Source organism: Odocoileus virginianus, chromosome 32, assembly GCF_023699985.2.
Source record: "Odocoileus virginianus isolate 20LAN1187 ecotype Illinois chromosome 32, Ovbor_1.2, whole genome shotgun sequence".
Lineage (NCBI taxonomy): Eukaryota > Metazoa > Chordata > Mammalia > Artiodactyla > Cervidae > Odocoileus > Odocoileus virginianus.
The window spans coordinates 35,497,065-35,512,929 of NC_069705.1; the positions used below are offsets into that span (position 1 = coordinate 35,497,065).

Below are 15,865 nucleotides of genomic sequence, written 5' to 3' on the forward strand. Positions count from 1 at the left end.
GCGTCAGGCCGCCCATGACGAGGCTCAGCTTATAAGAAACGGGGCTTTGGCCAACAGCCAGTGAGAGACGAGTTTGTAAATGAGTCTTCAGTAATTGGAAATGATGACCACAGCCCTGCTGACAGTCAGACTCACCCTTACGGGAGAATCTGAACCAGGACCAACCGGAAAATTTCCCCTGATTCCCAAACCATGGAATCTGTGAGATAATATATGCTTGTTGCTTTAAGTTGCTAAGTTTTGGGGGTGATTAGTCACACAGCAATAAATTAGTACACTGCCTTTCATTTAGAAACAACTGAGTTTTAACCACAGTTTTAACTAACATTTAATGAGTTCAAGGGAATTTTAACCAGGAAAACTGTTCAAGGGCCTGAGGATTGCCTGTTTTTCTTACAGGAGCAGTATGGTAATAATCTTATGTCCTATTTATCTTTGGACACTAGAAATACAGGTGTATCTGATATCTTTTGTTAAATTAATTAAATGTATGAAACCCTGAAGAAATAACCTCCACTCTCAAGTATTCAGATAAATTGAGAAAAACCTCTAATACACATTGGGCAGAATAAACAAATGGGAGTTACTTTATTTTCTAACTTTTAACTCATATTGTCAAGAAAATTCAATTTTAAATATTAATTTCTTAATCAATGGGTGTGGCCTTTAGTTTTCCCCTTCAAATTGGATAGCATGAGAGGGCTTCGACTGACATTTTCTGGCCTTTTATTATTGCAGCATTTATTAATAATGTTATTAAATCTCATTGCAGAACCAGCACCATGTCACCTTGGAAAGCATGGTTGTACATAATCGAGGATGGAAAACAAAACAGGGAGTATATCTTCAACTTAAATAGAGTAGCCCTGAAGTAGCTTAGTTAATGCAGCAGGAAAACTCATTCTGGAGCTTTTTCAGGACGAAATGTATCTTTCCTATGTGTGGTTCCACTAGGACTACAAAGGAGTCATGATCCATCTTTCAGAGGGAGGAAAGCAACTGCCTCAGGAGTATAATCTCCCAGATGAAGAGACCCTTGTCTAACCAGGTAGGCTGAGGAGCATCCTGTAAAGTGGAGGGAACCAAACAACGCAAAGCAGAGCAGAACACACTTGGGGGTGTTAGAGGGGAGTGCCGACGGTCTCTTCCTGTGACGGCTGTTCTATTACCATAAAACTCTCTCCTTTGCTCTGAGTGGGTGGCATGATTTATCTGATTGATGACTTTTCTAAAACCTTTTATTTTATACTGGAGTAAAACTGATCAACAATGTTGTGACAGTTTCAGGAGGCCAACAAAGGGACTCAGTCATACTTATACACGTATCCATTCTCCCCCATACCTCCCTCCCAGCCAGGCCGCCACATAATATTGAGCAGAGTTCCCTGTAGGACCTTGTTGGTTCTGATTTATAACTAAAAAAAAAAAAAAAAAAAAACTAGGCTTACAGAGCCAGCCCAAACATTTTCCCTCTTAAGCGCTACAGGCTCCCTGCTGCAAACGTTTGTTCTCCATACTCCCAGGAGCTGCTAGTCACTCAGTCATGTTTGACTCTTTGTGACCCCATGGCCAGGCTCCTCTGTCCATGGGATTTCCCAGGCAAGAATACTGGAGTGGGTTGCCATTTCCTTCTCCAGGGGATCTTCCCGACCCAGGGATCAAACCCAGGTCTCCTGCACTGCAAGCAGGGTCTTTACCATCTGAGCCACAAGGGAAGCCCTCCCGAGGGCAGGCTCTTCCCCAAAACCAGTGCCCACATACACACCTTGACTGGGTGGGTAAGTCTGACTATACTGGGTTTATTTATGAGGCCCCGTTGGTCCTGACAACTAAACCTTTATCAGTTTTTTTTAAAAGCAACATTCTGATTTTCCATATACTCTACTCTTCATCTCATTCAGTTTGTTTTGAATTTGAAAAGGAAGAAGGGGGTTATATGCCCACTGAGGAAACCAACACTTCTGTCAAAATTCTAGTAACTGAAAAGATTTGGCCTGAAAGGATCAAAGGTAATGATACAAAATGTCCTTTTGGTTGTATGCTTTTTATCACAATCAACCTAAATATGATTCAAGTGTTCATAGGATGCCCCATTGGGATATATATTTTCCTTGCTTATGTAACAATAAATAACATAGGAAATGGTATCATTAATTGCCACATTTATCCTGTGCTCAAAAATGGAGTTTTGGGACCAAGTACATATGACTTCTAATCCCAGGTCTGGCAAATCACATAACTTCATTGAAGCATTTCTTTGTGTCTTCATCTTTATCTCTACAATATGAAATAGCAGCTACTCTTCATGGTTAATGCAAGGATTAAATGAGATAATACATGCATAGCACAGTGTCTGATATACAGTGAGTACCAAATATGTGAGAGCTGTGATTATCAGATCCTAATGTATTTAGTTTTATTTTATAATAATTCACTAGATACAAAATTCTCTCACACCAAAGCATTTTTCCTTCATAAGAAAATTTCCTGAAATTGTAATTGCGTTAAGATATTCTCATCACAGACAACTTTTCTCTTAAGCTTACAATTAGTAAATATGTTACTTTAAACAAATGTTAGGTTATCTTCCCTCCTTCTGCTTCAAGTTAATAATGTGCCATTTTGAGGTAATTCAAGCATTTTTTCAGCTTTTACCACTTAATTTGTATGAATTTTGAATCTTGGGGCAAACTGAGTCAAGGAAAAAAAGTCCCTGTGGATATTGCTGTAAAAGATCCTTTAATACTTTTAATATTAGATCTACTTGTAGAGTGTCCATGCTACAATTTAATAAATTCTGGTTTTGTTTCCTTTAGTAAAAAGTTTCTTATATCAGTCCATAAGGAATTTTTTGGATAAATTCCTTTCTTGGTTAAATTATCCCATTAGCTGCACTGTCTACTGCTGAGAGACTCTGTTGTGAAAATGAGACTTTAGTAACTTTAAGTGTCTAAAATTGATCTCTTTCCCAGCATATAGATTTACTGCTGCCAAGCTATTAAAGAAGCGTTATGTCGTATCTTGTGCCCAAGGGGAATGTTTTAGGCTCAACTTTCCAAGTTGGCTCAGAGATGCTCCGTAAGATACTTTCCTTGCGCTCGTGTGTTTTTATTGTCTGATTTTATAGACTTAAATTTTTCAGCATTTCCAACTTCCAGCTTACTCTCTTCCGTCCCTCAGACCTCTGTTTCCCTTTGTTCCGTACCCCCAAATCCTCAGGCAACTAAATCACCCCCAGCTTTCACTTAGTTCCCCAAGACCACACTCAATGTAGGGAAAGAACGGCTAGTAGAAACCATACAAGCAGTTATTTAATGAAAGAAGACTGTAATTTCAGTATAATGCCATTAAAAATGATAAATAATAGTATTCAAACACAGACTCTATGTTCCTGATGTGGCTTATCTGTGCTTGTATCTTTTCTTTAATTTTAAAAACCATTTTTACATGGAATAAAACAATAATTAAATGTATAGTTTAGGAGATGAACATTCTCCTTTTAAAGAAGGAAAATCAAACAAAAAATTTCTTCATTAAACATTGTGGGTGGGTGAGTCACTCAGTCGTGTCTGACTCCTTGCGATCCCACAAACTGTAGACTGTCAGGCTCCGCTATCCATGGGATTCTCCAGGTGAGAATACTGGAGTGGATTGCCGATTCCATCTCCAGAGGATCTTCCTGACCCAGGGATCAAACCCAGGTCTCCTGCATTGCAGGCAGATTCTTTACCATCTGAGCTATAGGGGAGATATTCATTAAACATTAATGAGACCATATAGAAAAAACACAGCTGAGTGCTATACTCTTAACACTTCTTAAATGCTTTAAGGAGCTATAACATAGAACAGATTTTACATTTCCCTAGAAAAATAAACAAAATCTTTTCACACATTGAGAACAACTCATGCCAGAGATAAGCTTACTCATTATTGGGAACTGGCTACACAGTTATGTCTACTAATAAATTCTTTTTAATTTTTTTGAACATACCTGGTGATTCCAGGCCATCAAAGCCTGATTTAGAGTGAGTCCTGGGTCCAGTCTTGCCTTTCTGTTTAATAACTGCATGACCACAGACAACTTCTCTGTTTTATTACTGATAGATAACTTAAAATAGTTTCTACTGCATTACACTGCTGTGAAAATTAAATGAGAAAATGTCTAATGTAATTCATGCAGTAGCTGAAATATAGTAAATGCTCAATAAACATTAGCTCTTATTATCAGGGGCTTCCCTGGTAGCTCAGCTGGTAAAAATTTTCCCTGCAATGTGGGAGACTCTGGTTTGATAGGGATAGGATACCCACTAGGAGATAGATAGGAAGGAATAGGATACCCACTCTAGTATTCTTGGGCTTCCTTGGTGGCTCAGCTGGTAAAGAATGCACCTGCAATGTGGGAGACCTGGATTTGATCCCTAGATTGGAAAGATTCCCCTGGAGAAGGAAACTGGCTACCCACTCCAGTAATCTGGCCTAGAGAATTCCATATTTTTGTTGGCTCGTTGGAAAGGGAATGTGTACTTATTTGTAAGAGTTAATCTAAGTTAGTCATGCATTGGCTATATTGAAACAATTTTTTCTCAGTTTAATTTCCTTTGAACACAATTGTTCTACAAGCTCAAACATGTACATTAAATTTTTCTTGACATTTCATTACTTTTACATTCCTTGGGCTAACAGCAGGTTTTTAATCTCAGACAGATTTTCGTGCCTGGATCATCTTAAAATATTTGCTGAAATTAGTATTCAAAGAAATTAATGTAGCGACACTGACATGCTTTAGATAGAGGTTTTCATTCCACACAGTATGAGGGAAGAATTGACTGGACCATTTTCAACCTAAGGTAAATCTGGAATCATATTTATTTATTGATTGATTTATTTTTATTGATTTATTTTGGAGTTCCCTTAACAGCTTCCTTGATAACAAATTTATGCTTAGTGTTTAAAGTTAATCAGAAGCAATATCATTTTTCCAAAAGTACTTAATTTTGTCTATAGTTCTTACTGTTCAATATCTTAGATCTCACAGGAAACAAGCAAAAACAAAAAACAACTCCATAACTTACTCTATTTCAACCAAGTACTCTTTATTCCTTGTGGATGAGACATCTCATTTTAACTTCCATATTCTACTTCTCTGCTATCTTCATACTAGAATAGCTTAATGTCATAAAAGATGTCATTTTTATGTACTTTCCTTTCAATTGGTAAATAAACCCACCATTCTTGTCACTGTTCCCAGAAGAATCATTCATAAGTCTGTTCTTTTACTTCCAAGGAAACATGAATCATCCTGTGAAGTACTGTCACTGACATTTTAATCTTTGCTACTGGAGAAGTTGATCCTTTCCTCTTAGATTATTCCCTCCATGTGTTCTTCAATCTTCCAGTTAATTCCCCAATTAATCCTCAGTGGGAAATCATGGCTATCGTTTAATGTTTCTAGAATACTTTATTTTAATCTCTAGTTATGCTCCTAATGCATATGATTTGGTATTATAATGGGCTTGATTCAAGTTTACCTGGCCTTCAGTGTAGGGACATTACTAGAATCATTACATTTCTTATAGCCCTTGCACACAATTTGAGTATAATAGGAAATTATTGAATGTTAATCAAATTGGTTGTCATCTTTGAAACATCTATTATTGATTCAGCCACTTAAATTTCTTGGTCATCTACTATGTGCCAACCACACTGAGGTAAAATTGTGCCCTATATATCTAGTACTTTAATAGTATATTATCTTATACTCATAGGATAATACTCCTATACTCACTATCCTGAATCTCATTCTCCTTTTGCAGAACACAAGGTTAAATAATGAATGAACTTTTCATACAATTGTTTTATTCAATTGTTTGTATAAAATTTACTAGACAATAAACTTAGGAACCTGAACATTTTGTATACATTTATACTGACTGTAACATTTTTGTAGCCAAAGGGTACCCAGTTATTGATACCCAATTTTAACCTTCGAATCTTCCATGTTTGTTATTATTAAAATTTGTTTCTTAATAATTTTTAAATAATGTGGTTAAGCAAGGAGAGTTGAAATACATTTTTTTCATCTTGTATACTGTTTATTCTACTTAACATATTAGAAACTTGAACAAAGAATGCAAAACTTGGGTGCAGATCAAGAAACTTCCCTTCAAAATGACAGAAACCAATGTCATAACACAATGGGTGCACATAGCTCCCATTGATAAGGTTCTGCTACAAAAAATGCTATGTACGCATTTATCTACAGTCAAAATGTTGGTTTTCCCTCATGAAAATACTTCTCCCAAATTTCACTCTTTCTGAAAAACAATTAACCTGTCAAGTTTAAAGTTTTTCATTCATAATTTGGACTGTATCCTGCCATTGATATTTATTTTAATCTCCTATTGATTTCTGTGGGAATTCTTCTTGTAGAATTAAGGCAGGATATAGCCTCAAAGGAATTTCTGCAAAGAAGTTTCCCACTTTCATCTCTTTGTGTTGGATTTTTATTAAGTTTAGGTCATGACGTGGTATGTCTAAAAATAGGCCTACAGGCTAAAGTCACGATAAAGTCTTCTATTTTTGTGTCAGGCTGAAAGGTCAATGAGAAGTCTCACAGGGAAGAACAACATTATAAACAATTTCTAACATGTTTTGGTCCAGTTTCTAAGCAATAGAAAGGTATTTGTATTAAAATCTTTTTTACTTTTTATATCCCCAAAAGTCTATCTCCCATGAGATTTGTCTTTAAAATATCCTTTCAAACCATGTTTAAAACATTTTTTAAAAACTAGATATAATATTAGATAGTCATTTAAAATTACAGTAATAGTGACTATAGAATTATAGATCTTGGGAAATCCTTTGGAATGATTTTAAGTTTGAAAAAAGGAAAAGTAGAAAATTATACATATATAAATATTTACAGTGATGTAAAAAACATAAATAAAGATGGGTAGCTAACAGAAATTCAAAATTTGTATTGTAATTAGTGGATTTAATGTCTTATAAAATTTCCTAATGCTTTGTATTTTATATGTTAATACTAAAATTCAAATGCAAACAAATAATATAACTTAGCTTTTAAAAATTAATTTATTTATTTTAATTGGAAGTTAATTACTTTACAATATTGTGGCTTTTGCCATACATTGACATGAATCAGCCACAGGTTTATATGTGTCCTCCATCCCAAACCCCCCTGCCACCTCCCTCCCCATCCCATCCCTCTGAGTTGTTCCAGTGCACCAGCTTTGAGGGCCTTGTTTCATGCATCGAACTTGAACAGGTGATCTATTTCACATATGTAATATACATGTATCAGTGCTATCCTCTCAAGTCATCTCACCCTCGCCTTCTCCCACAGGGTCCGAAAGACTGTTCTTTCTATCTGTGTCTCTTTTGCTATCTCGCATGTAGGGTCATCATTACCATCTTTCTAAAGTGCATATATATGCATTAAAACACTGTATGGTGTTTTTCTTTCTGACTTACTTCACTCTGTATAATAGGCTCCAGTTTCATCCACCTCATTAGAACTGATTCAAATGTATTCTTTTTAATGGCTGAGTAATATTCCATTGTGTATATATACCACAGCTTTCTTATCCATTTGTCTGCTGGTGGACATCTAGGTTGCTTCCATGTCCTGGCTATTATAAACAGTGCTGCAGTGAACACTGGGATACACATGTCTCTTTCAGTTCTGGTTTCCTCAGTGTGTATGCCCAGCAGTGGGATTGCTAGGTAGTATGGCAGTTCTATTTTTATTTTTTAAAGGAATCTCCACACTGTTCTCCATAGTGGCTGCACTAGTTTGCATTCCCACCAACAGTGTAAGAGGGTTCCCGTTTCTCCACACCCTCTCCAACATTTATTGTTTATAGACTTTTTGATAGCAGCCGTTCTGACTGGCATGAGATGGTACCTCATTGTGGTTTTGATTTGTATTTCTCTGATAACAAGTGATGTTGAGCATCTTTTCATGTGTTTGTTAGCCATCTGTATGTTTTCTTTGGAGATATGTCTGTTTAGCTCTTTGGCCCAGTTTTTGGATTTGATCATTTGTTTTTCTGGTTTTGAGCTGCATGAGCTGTTTGTATATTTTTGAGATCAATTCTTTGCCAGTTGCTTCATTTGCTATTATTTTTTCCTGCAATGAAGGCTGTCTTTTCACCTTGCTTATAGTTTCCTTTGTTGTGCAAAAGCTTTTAAGTTTAATTAGGTCCATTTATTTTTTCTTTTATTTTCATTACCCTGGGAGGTGTCATAGGGGATCTTGCTGTGATTTATGTCAGAGAGTGTTTTGCCTATGTTTTCCTCTAGGAGTTTTATAGTTTCTGGTCTTACATTTAGATCTTTAATCCATTTCGAGTGTATTTTTGTGTATAATGTTAGAAAGTATTCTAGTTTCATTCTTTTAAAGGTGGTTGACCAGTTTTCCCAGCACCACTTGTTCAAGAGTTCTTTTCTCCATTGTATATTTTTGCCTCCTTTGTCAAAGATAAGGTGTCCATAGGTGTGTGGGTTCATCTCTGGGCTTTCTATTTTGTTTCATTGATCTATATTTCTGTCTTTGTGCCAGTACCATACTGTCTTGATGACTGCAGCTTTGTAGTATAGTCTAAAGCAGGTTCATTCCTCCAGTTCCATTCTTCTTTCTCAAGATTGCTTTGGCTATTCAAGGTTTTTGGTACTTCCATACAAACTGTGAAATTATTTGTTCTAGTTCTGTGAAAAATACCATTGATAGCTTGATAAGGACTGCATTGAATCTATAGATTGCCTTGGGTAGTATACTCATTTTCACTGTATTGATTTTTCTGATCCATGAACATGGTATATTTCTCCATCTATTTGTGGTGTCATCTTTGACTTCTTTCATCAGTGTTTTATAGTTTTCTATATATATATAGGTCTTTTGTTTATTTATGCAGTTTTATTCCTGAGTATTTTATTCTTTTCGTCTCACTGATGAATGGGATTGTTTCCTTAATTTCTTTCTTTTTTTCCTCATGGTTAGTGTATAGGAATGCAAGGGATTTCAGTGTATCAATTTTATATCCTGAAACTTTACTATATTCATTAATTAGCTCTAGTAATTTTCTGGTGGTGTCTTTAGGGTTTTCTATGTAGAGGATCATGTCATCTGCAAACAGTGAGAGTTTTACTTTTCCAATCTAGATTCCTTTTATTTTTCTTCTCTGATTGCTGTGGCTAAAACTTTCAAAACTACGTTGAATAGTAGTGGTGAGAGGGGACATCCTTGAATTGTTCCTGACTTTGGGGAAATGCTTTCAATTTTTTGCCATTGAGGATAATGTTTGCTCTAGGTTTATCATATATGGCTTTTATTATATTGAGGTATGTTACTTCTATGCCTGCTATCTGGAGAGTTTTTAATCATAAATGGGTGTTGAATTTTGTCAAAGGCTTTCTCTGCATATATTGAGATAATCATGTGGTTTTTATCCTTCATTTTGTTAATGTGATATCACAATGATTGATTTGTGAATACTGAAGAATCCTTGCATCCCTGTGATAAAACCCACTTGGTCATGATGTATGATCTTTTTAATATGTTGTTGGATTCCGTTTGCTAGAATTTTGTTGAGGAATTTTGCATCTATGTTCATCAGTGATATTGGCCTGAAGTTTTCTTTTTTGTGGTATCTTTGTCTGGTTTTGTTATTAGGGTGATGGTGGCCTCATAGAATGAGTTTGGGAGTTTACCTTCCTCTGCAATTTTCCAGAAGATTATGAGTAGGATAGTTGTTAGTTCTTCCCTAAACTTTTGGTAGAATTCACCTGTGAAGCCATCTGGTCCTGGGCTTTTGTTTGTTGGAAGATTTTTTATTACTGTCTCTATTTCTGTGCTTGTGATGGGTCTGTTAAGATTTTCTGTTTTTTCCTGGTTCAGTTTTGGAAGGTTATATTTTTCTAAGAATTCATCCATTTCTTCCAAATTGTCTATTTTATTGGCATATAGTTGCTGATAGTAGTCTCTTATGATCCTTTGTATTTCTGTGTTGTCTGTTGTGATTTCTCCATTTTCATTTCTAATTTTGTTGATTTGATTCTTCTCCCTTTTTTTCTTGATGAGTCTGGCTAATGGTTTGTCTATTTTATTTATCTTCTCAAATAATCAGCTTTAAGTTTTGTTATTTTTGCTATAGTCTCCTTTGTTTCTTTCTCATTTATTTCTGCCCTAATTTTTATGATTTCTTTCCTTCTACCAACCCTAGAGTTCTTCATTTCTTCTTTTTCTAGTTGCTTTAGGTGTAAAGTTAGGTTATTTATTTGATTTTTCTCTTATTTCTTGAGGTAAGCCTGTAATGCTAAGAACAATCCCCTTAGCACTGTTTTTACTGAATCCCATAGGTTTTGGGTTGTCGTGTTTTCATTTTCATTTGTTTCTATGCATATTTTGATTTCCTTTTTTATTTCTTCCATGATTTGTTGGTTATTCAGAGGTGTGTTATTTAACCTCCATATGTTTGTATTTTTAAGTATTTTTTTTCCTGTAGTTGACATCTAATCTTACTGCATTGTGATCAGAAAAGATACTTGAAATGATTTCAATTTTTTTTTTAATTAGCTAAGGCTAGGTTTATGGAACAGGATGTGATCTATCCTGGAGAATGTTCCATGTGCACTTCCATGTGAGAAAAAGGTGAAATTCATTGTTTCGAGGTGAAATGTTCTATATATATCAATTAGGTCTAGCTTTGTATCATTTCATATCATTGTATCATTTAAAGTTTGTGTTTCCTTGCTAATCTTCCATTTGGTTGATCTATCCATAGATGTGAGTGGGGTATTAAAGTCTCCCACTATTATTGTGTTACTGTTAATTTCCTCTTTCATACTGTTAGCATTTGCCTTATGTATGGAGGTGCTCCTATGTTGGGTGCAAATATATTTATAATTGTTATATCTTCTTCTTGGATTGATCCTTAGATCATTATGTTGTGTCCTTACTTGTCTCTTTTCATAACCTTTATTTCAAAGACTACTTTATATGATATGAGTATTGCTACTCCTCTTTCTTTTGGTCTGCATTTGCATAAAATATATTTTTCCAGCCCTTCACTTTCAATCTGTATGTGTCCCTTGGCTTGAGGTGGGTCTCTTGTAGACAGCATATATAGGGGTCCTGTTTTTGTATCCATTCATCCAGTCTTTGTTTTTTGGTTGGGCATTCAACCCATTTACATTTAAGGTAATTATTGGTAAGTATGATCCAATTGCTACTTACTTTGGCATTTGTTGTTTGGGTTCAAGTTTATAAACCTTTTCTGTGTTTCCTGTCTAGAGAAGATCCTTTAGCATTTCTTGAAGAGCTGGTTAGGTGGTGCTGAATTCTCCCAGCTTTTGCTTGTCTGTAAAGCTTTTGATTTCTCCTTCATATTTGAATGAGATCCTTGCTGGGTATAGTAATGTGGGTTGTAGGTTTTTCTCTTTCATCACTTTAAGTATGTCCTGCCATTCCCTTCTGGCCTGAGGAGTTTCTATTGAAACATCAGCTGTTATCCTTATGGGGATCCCCTTGTGTGAAATTTGTTGCTTTTCCCTTGCTGCTTTAATATTTGCTCTTTGTGTTTGATCTTCATTATATGATTAATATGTGTCTTGGGTGTTTCTCCTTGTTTATCCTGTTTGGGACTTTAGGTTTCTTGGACTTGATTGGCTATTTCCTTCACCATTTTAGAGACGTTTTTAACTATTATTGCCTTAAGTATTTTCTTGTGGCCTTTCTGTCTTCTTCTTCTGGGATTTCTATGATTTGAATGTTGGGGCATTTAACATTGTCCCAGAGGTCTCTGAGGTTGTCCTCATTTCTTTTAATTCTTTTTTCTTTTTTCCTCTCTGCTTCATTTATTTCTACCATTCTATCTTCCACCTCACTTATCCTATCTTCTACCTCAGTTATTCTACTGTTATTTCCCTCCAAAGTGCTTTTGATCTCAGTTATTGCATTATTAATGTTTGACTCTTCTTTATTTCTTCTAGGTTAAACATTTCTTGCATCTTCTCAATCCTTGTCTCTAATCCGTTTATCTGTAACTCCATTTTGTTTTCAAGATTTTGGATCATCTTTACTATCATTATTCTGAATTCTTTTTCAGGTAGACTCCCTATCTCCTCCCCTTTTGTTTGGTTTGGTGGGCATTAATCATGTTCCTTTACCTGCTGAATATTTCTCTGTCTTTTCATTTTGTTTTGATTGCTGTGGTTGGGGTGCCCTTTCTGTAGGCTGGAAGTTTGTGGTTCCTCTTTATTGTAGAGTCTGCCCCCTGTGGGTGGGGTTGGACTAGTGACTTGTCAAGGTTTCCTGGTTAGGGGAGCTCATGTCTGAGTTCTGGTGAGTGGAGCTGGATCTCTTTTGTCTGGAGTGCAATGAAGTGTCCAGAAGTGAGTTTTGGGGGTGTCTATGGGTTTGGTATGGCTTTGGGCAGCTTGTCTTTTAATGCTCAGGGCTGTGTTCCTGCTTTGCTGGAGAATTAGCATGGTATGTCTTGCTCTGGAACTTGTTGGCTCTTGGGTGGAGCTTGGTTTCAGCATAGGTATGGATGCTTTTGGATGAGCTCTTGTCTATTAATGTTCCCTGGAATCAGGAGTTCTCTGATGTTCTCAAGTTTTGGAGTTAAGCTTCCTGCCTCTAGCTTTCAGTCTTAGTCTTACAATAGGCTCGAGACTTCTCTATCCATACAGCACAGATGATAAAACATCTAGGTTAATGCTGAAACAATTCTCCACAGTGAGGGACACCAAGAGAGGTTCACAGAGTTACACAGAGAAGAGATGAGGGAGGAGGGAGATAGAGGTGACCAGGAGGAGAAGAGGGGGAGGGAGTCAAAAGGGGAGAGACCAATCTAGACAGTAATCAGTTCCCTAAGTGTTCTCCACAGCCCAGAACACCCAGAGAGATTCACAGAGTTAAGTAGAGAAGACAAGGGGAAGAGAGGAGATAGAGGTGATCTGGGAGAGTCAAAAAGGGAGACAGCAATCAAGCCAGTAATCACACCTCTAAATGAAAATGGATACTGAAGATTAGATTTTTAAAGGTACAAAATTGATACCAAATACCAAAAAGCAAAGATTAAAAATCTAGAGCAGGGGTTAGCCTTTCAAAAATACAATATTAAAAATACAAAAAAAAAAAATCACAAAAATTATAAATATATATGTATATGAAATTTGCTTTAAAAATAGGGTCCTTTTTTTTTGCAAGGTAATAGTAGGTTATAAAAATGAAAATTAAAGCAGTAATAAAGAACTTAAATTTTTTTAAAAATTAAAATATGATAATGGTAAAAAAAAACTATCTAGGAGTTTCTCTGGACCTGTTATGGGCAGTCTGGGGTCAGTTCAGTTTCAGATAGTTCCTTGTTCCAGCCTGTACTCGTTCTCAAGTTCTATAGGCCCCCTCAAATGATTAACCAATGTTAACTACAGGGTTTTAATCTGTTGCACCTGTCACTTCCAGAGCCGTTCCTTCTTTGTTTATTTTGACTTCATCTGTTTGCAAGTCTCTTCAGTGTCTAATTTCTTCCCAGACACAAGGGGACGAAGGTGGTCACTTATTTAGGTTCACGTGTTCAATTGTGTTGTGGGAAGGAACACTGCCAACAAATATCACTAGCATGTGTGGGGAGTGCTCGCAGTGTACAAACCACACTAGGTCTGCCCCAGCTCACAGCTATGTGTGCTTTCCCTGTCTACACTGCTCAGGCTCCAGGGTGCTCTGCAGGGCACTCTCCAAAGCAGACCCTGTGTTTCATGCACTTCCCAGGTCTAAGCTGCTCAGGTTCAGGTTCTCGGGTTCTCTGCAAGGGCACAGACTGGGTTGGGCATGTGTTTTGTGCTCTTCCCAGTTCTGAGCAGCTCAGGCAACCAGGTGCTTGGTGAGCACGCTGTCCCAGGTGGGCCATGGGTCTTAATCCCCTTCCATGTCCTGGCCACTAGGTTTCCCGGGTGAGCTTCAAGAGCACCGTCTCAGATGTGCCGTGTGTCTCCTCTGGGGAGTTGATCTCCCCCTGACGATGTCAACCATCCAGGATCCCAGGAAGACATGGTTAGCAACTGGGAGCTGCCCACAGTTTGGTGGAGGATGCCCATCTCTGGGGTTGAGATTGCCCCTCGCCTTCCAGCTCTGGCTGTCGCCTGCCTGCCTCTCTGCCTCCAGCGCAGGGAGGGGCCTGTATGCAGCCAGCGAGCTCAATCCTTTGTTCTGCGAGCAGGCTAGGCTGCACGTTAGAGCCTTTCATGGGAAAATTCTCTTATTTTTTTTTCCTCTCTAGCGATCCCACAGTTCGGGTTGCTGTCTCACATTAACTCCCTCAGATTGTCCTCAGGACATTCAGGCCCAGTCCTTACCCTAAGGACCAATGATGCCACTCACACTTCCCTGTCCAGCCCCTGCTTGCTGGTGGCAGAGGGAACAATTTGGGCTACTTCGAGAATTGGGAATTGCAGTTAGGCACCTATTCTGTGGGTTGTTTTTTTTTTTCCTCCCAGTTATGTTGCCCTCTGAGATTCCAAACTCCCCACAGACCCACCTGTGAGAGGGTTTCCTACTGTTTGGAAACTTCTCCTTCACAACTCCCTCCCCAGGATGGGTCTCTGTCCCTAACTCTTTTGTCTTTAATAATTTGTCCTACCTCCTTTTGAAGGGAATGGGTTGCAATGGGCCGCCTTTCTTGGTACCTGGTGTCCTCCACCAGCATTCAGAAGTTGTTTTGTGGAAGTTGCTTAGGATTCAATGATCTTTTGATGAATTTGTGGGAGAGTAAGTGATCCCTATCCTATTCTTCTGTCATCTTGGGGCTGCGATAACTTAGCTTTTAAATTCATCAGATTCACATGAACTTGAAGTCACAACAAAAACTGAAGTAAGTAGTTATTAAGAATATGCTGGTATTTCAGTTTTTAATTTAGTGGTCCTTGGATTTAAGTCTTTTGGTAACATGAAAATCTCTTAGAATTTATGGAATAAATAATAAAATTTGACCAAGAGAATTTGTGATGCTGCTCTGCCCACTTGACAGATTAGGGTTATTGTCTGAATCAAATGAGATGTTTATATAAGTACTTTTAAAAATACATGTGAAAAGCAGAATAATTCTCAGTGTTACTCTGAATATCTTCCAGATTAGATCTCTAATTTGATCTCAACTATATGATAAAGAATAGTCATTAAGTGAAACAAATGAAGTTTCATTGTAAAGTGGATTCACATTGTTCTCTGTCTCTCAGAAAGACACTGATTCTGAAATGAACTATTTTAAAGCAAATAGTCTTGGAAAGTTCTCCTGCTGAGGAAGAAATGTTCTGGCTCCATTATGAAAATCATAAATAAACCTCATAAATATATGTAACCACAGTAGTTCCCCCTTATCTGTGAGGGATACCATCCAAGACCCTTAGTAGATGCCTGAAATGACAGCAGTACCAAACACCATATATGTTTCTTCCTATACACACATAACTATGACAACGTTTAATTTATCAGTTGGGCAAAGTACGAGTTTAACATCAATAATAAAATTGAACAATTATAATAATATACTGTAACAAAAGTTTAAAGAATGTGGTCTTGTCACTGACTATGCCAGTCCACATATGTGATGCACAGTCCAAACAATACTAAAACATTGGCATTTGGAACAGAGAAAGGTTTATTACAGGACCATGCAAGTACATGGTGGCTTGTGCCCTAAGAAGCCCAAAGTTACTGAAAGCTCTCATCAAAACCCTTTTCAAAGCAAACGTTGGGAAGGGGTGCAGTTAGTTGTTGCAAACTGCTTGGTGTCAGAGTCTTTGAAGTCAGGTCATGGTCAGGCAAAAATGTTCCTATAACTCTCTA

At 37.1% G+C, this 15,865-nt stretch overlaps 1 long non-coding RNA gene across 1 annotated transcript in view; it reads right to left on the bottom strand.

Annotated features, from left to right (window-relative positions):
- The window catches only part of LOC139032617 (uncharacterized), a 69,560-nt gene that overhangs the window by 53,080 nt on the left and 615 nt on the right, over positions 1-15,865 (bottom strand). The window lies entirely within an intron of this gene.